The 4237-nt window shown below is 63.3% G+C and overlaps 1 non-coding gene across 1 annotated transcript; it reads left to right on the forward strand.

The window, feature by feature from the left end:
* Window positions 1-1081: 1081 nt before the first annotated feature.
* Window positions 1082-1200, forward strand: LOC131862665 (5S ribosomal RNA). Its single transcript, XR_009361603.1, has one exon. It is a non-coding gene; the product is annotated as a 5S ribosomal RNA (ribosomal RNA).
* The last annotated feature ends 3037 nt before the right edge of the window (window positions 1201-4237 follow it).

Raw genomic sequence — 4237 nt, forward strand, 5'->3', positions numbered from 1 at the left:
AGGAGCCAAGGTGGGTGGCAAGTAGCCAAGTTGCGTGCCAAGGTGGGTGTCGGGGTGGGTGCCAAGGATCCAAGGTGGGTGCCAAGGAACCAAGGTGGGTGTCTGGGTGGGTGCCGAGGTGGGAGCCAGGGTGGGTCCCAAGGTGAGTGCAAAGGTGGGTGCCAGGGTCAAGGTGAGTGCCAATGTGGGTTCCAAGGTGCCAGGGTCAGGGTGAGTGCCAATGTGGGTTCAAAGGTGCTAAGTTGGGTGCGAGGTTGGGTGCGAGGGTGGGTGGGTGCCAAGGTGTGCTAGGTGGAAGCCCGGGTGGGTCGGCATCCCATGGGTGTCGAGTTGGGTGCCTGATGGGTGCTTCTTGTCAAGTTTTAGTCGTCGGGACTCATTTCGAGCCTTAGAGGTCGTTTCTTGTCCGGTTGCCCTGTCTTCGACCTGGGAACCCAATTTTGGTCCTCGGGTCCCATTTTTTTTTGTCTCGCATCCCACTTTTGGCCTGTGGCCTTTTCGGGGTCGATTCTCGTTTTGGGCATCAGAGCATGTTTCTTCTCCTAAAACCCAATATTTGTTTATTAAGTCTCGGAACACATTTTTGTTCTCGTGGACCCATCATGGGTCTTGGAACGCATTTGTGGTCCTTGGGTCCCATTTTGCATCCCGAAACTTGTGTTTTGGTGCTTGATCCCTATTTTGGGTGCCCACCTTGCACCAAGTGCGCACCCGGGGCAAACCGAGCGCCTTGGTGCACCGGGGCAAGATCGAGCGTGCACCCGAGGCGCCCCGAACATGCACCAAGGTGCACTCGGCCCACATGTGAGCGCAGGTCGTTGCGCCCGAGGTGGTGTGTGGGCACCGCGTTGCAGACGGGACACTGCACGCACACGACGCCCCCTCCAGGTGCACGCACGTAGGCCGGGCCGGGTGCACACCCGACGCCCTAGCAAGGTGCGCGCACCCGGGCAGGGCTCACACTTGGCGAACGGGGCGCACTTCGCGAGGGAGGGTGTGCACCTCGACGGGGGTGGGTGGCCGGGGTGGATTCGCACGTGGGTCGCGGTTTGCTAAGTACACACTGCGACAAGCTCATAACGGGTGCGATCATACCAGCGTTAGTGCACCGGATCCCATCAGAACTCCGCAGTTAAGCGCGCTTGGGCCGGAGTAGTACTGGGATGGGTGACCTCCCGGGAAGTCCCGGTGTTGCACCCTTTTTTAGTTTTTCGCCGGGCGTCGCAATGCTATTTGAATAAACCTTTTGCCCGTTTGCGTTCTCGTCGGGGCCGGGCCGGGCCGGGGTGCGCTGCCCGCACTACCGCGCGCGCGGGGGGCGACACCGAGCGCGCACCCGAGGCGCCCCGAGCACACAGGCCACGGTGCAACCCGGGCGTTGTGCGCGCACCCCGGTGCGCCCGAGGTGCTGCGCGCGCACCCAGGTGAAATCGGTGTGCACCTCGGCCAGTGCGCGCTCGGTCGAGTCGCGCACGTTGGCCAAGGTGCACGGTGATGTTTCTTACTCTAAGGTTCCGCACCAGACGCCCGGGACAGGTGAGCGAAGCTGGGCGGGGCCGGGTGCGCGGCCGGGGCAGGTGCACGCAGCTGGAGAGAGCTTTGGAGCACACTTCGGAGCGCACCAATGATGCGCTCCATTCAAAAGTTTCCTGAAAAGGCAAAAAAAGTTGAGATTATAGAATTTCCCACTTGAGAGATTGTAAAAAAAAAAAATTTAAAATGAAGGAAACGCGGGTGCCAAGGTGTGCGCAGCCCAGCCAAGGTGTGCGCACCAAGGCGCCCACCCTGGCGAAGGTGCACGCAAGGTGCGCACCCGAGGCAAACCGGACAATTAACCCAACTTTCGACTTCGCGCGCACCTTGGAGCGCACTTCGGAGCGCTCCTTGGTGCGCACCAATCTTGGGCACCTCGGAGTGCACCATGGCGCCCACCAAGGTGCGCACCCGGGGCAAACCGAGCTCCGACTTCGTGCGCACCTTGGAGCGCACGAAAGGTGCGCACCATGGCGCCCACCAAGGTGCGCAGCCCAGCCAAGGCGTGCGCATCAAGGTGCGCACCCTGGCGAAGGTGCGCACCCGGGGCAAACCGAGCTCCGACTTCGTGCGCACCTTGGAGCGCACAAAAGGTGCGCAACCCAGCCAAGGTGTGCGCACCCCGGTCAAACCGAGCTCCGAATCGTGCGCACCAGAGGTGCACGCCATCGTGCGCACCTTGGAGCACACTTCGGAGCCCTCCTTGGTGCGCGCCGATGTTGCGCACCTCGGAGCGCACCCGGGGAAAACAATGCAATTAACCCGACTTTCGACTTCGTGGGCACCTCGGAGCGCTCTCGGGTTCGCACCTCGGAGCACACCGAGGTGCGCACCTTTGATGCGCTGCCTTCACCAATTTCCAGAAAAGGCAAGAAAACATTGAGAAGGTGTGCGCACCGAGGTGCCCACCCTGGCGAAGGTGCACGCGAGGTGCGCACCCGGGGCAAACCGGGCTCCGACTTCGTGCACGCCGCACCTTGGAGCACACTTCGGAGCGCTCCTTGGTGCGCACCAGGGCGCGCAACCCAGCCGAGGTGCCCACCCCGGCGAAGGTGCACGCGAGGTGCGCACCCGGGGCAAACCGGGCTCCGACTTCGTGCACGCCATGGTGCCCACCGCGGCGAAGGTGCACGCGAGGTGCGCACCCGGGGCAAACCGGGCTCCGACTTCGTGCACGCCGCACCTTGGAGCACACTTCGGAGCGCTCCTTGGTGCGCACCATGGTGCCCACCAGGGCGCGCAACCCCGCCGAAGGTGCACGCGAGGTGCGCACCCGGGGCAAACCGGGCTCCGACTTCGTGCACGCCGCACCTTGGAGCACACTTCGGAGCGCTCCTTGGTGCGCACCATGGTGCCCACCAGGGCGCGCAACCCCGCCGAAGGTGCACGCGAGGTGCGCACCCGGGGCAAACCGGGCTCCGACTTCGTGCACGCCATGGTGCGCACCGCGGCGAAGGTGCGCACCCGGGGCAAACCGGGCTCCGACTTCGTGCACGCCGCACCTTGGAGCACACTTCGGAGCGCTCCTTGGTGCGCACCAGGGCGCGCAACCCAGCCGAGGTGCCCACCCCGGCGAAGGTGCACGCGAGGTGCGTACCCGGGGCAAACCGGGCTCCGACTTCGTGCACGCCGCACCTTGGAGCACACTTCGGAGCGCTCCTTGGTGCGCACCATGGTGCCCACCAGGCCGCGCAACCCAGCCAAGGTGTGCGCACCAAGGTGCACGCGAGGTGCGCACCCGGGGCAAACCGGGGTCCGACTTCGTGCACGCCGCACCTTGGAGCACACATCGGGGCGCTCCCGGGTTCGCACCGGCGTTGCGCACCGTGGTGGGCACCTCGGAGCACACCAAGGTGGGCAGCGAGGTGCGCACCTTTGATGCGATGCCTTCACTAATTTCCATAAAAGGCAAAAAAAAAACGAGATTTTAAAATTTCCGTTTTGAAAGATAGTGAGAAAAAGGGAATGCTGGTGCCATCTTGAGCCCGCCCTGGTGCGCAGCCCAGCCAAGGTGTGCGCACCAAGGTGCCCACCCTGGCGAAGGTGCGCGCCCGGGCAATTAACCCAACTTCCAACTTCGCGCGCGCCAGGGTGGGAGCGCACCCAACAACCGGGCCTGGGAAGAGCCAATGCGAGAAACCCCACCAAACGCTCTGACAAAAAAAGAGGGGGCGCTCCAGTAACCCCGCTTCGGAGCGCACCCTGGGCAAACCCAGCCAAGGTGCCCACCCCGGCCAAGGTGCAGGCGAGGTGCGCACCCGGGGCAAACCGGGCTCCGACAACGTGCACGCCGCACCTTGGAGCACACTTCGTAGCGCTCCCGGGTGCGCACCTCAGAGCACACCAAGGTGGGCAGCGAGGTGCGCACCTTTGATGCGCTGCCTTCACTAATTTCCAGAAAAGGCAAAAAAAAAAGGAGATTTTAAAATTTCCGTTTTGAAAGATAGTGAAAAAAACGGAACGCGCGTGCCATCTTGAGCCCGCCCTGGTGCGCAGCCCAGGTAAGGTGCCCACCCTGGCAAAGGTGCGCACCCGGGCAATTAACCCTACTTCCGACTTCGTGCGCGCCAGGGTGGCAACCGGGCCTCGGAAGAGCCAATGCGAGAAACCCCACCAAACGCTCCGACAAAAAAAGAGGCGGCGCTCCAATAACCCCGCTTCGGAGCGCAGCCGGGGCAAACCCAGCCAAGGTGCCCACCCCGAC

Source organism: Cryptomeria japonica, unplaced genomic scaffold (assembly GCF_030272615.1).
Source record: "Cryptomeria japonica unplaced genomic scaffold, Sugi_1.0 HiC_scaffold_50, whole genome shotgun sequence".
NCBI lineage: Eukaryota > Viridiplantae > Streptophyta > Pinopsida > Cupressales > Cupressaceae > Cryptomeria > Cryptomeria japonica.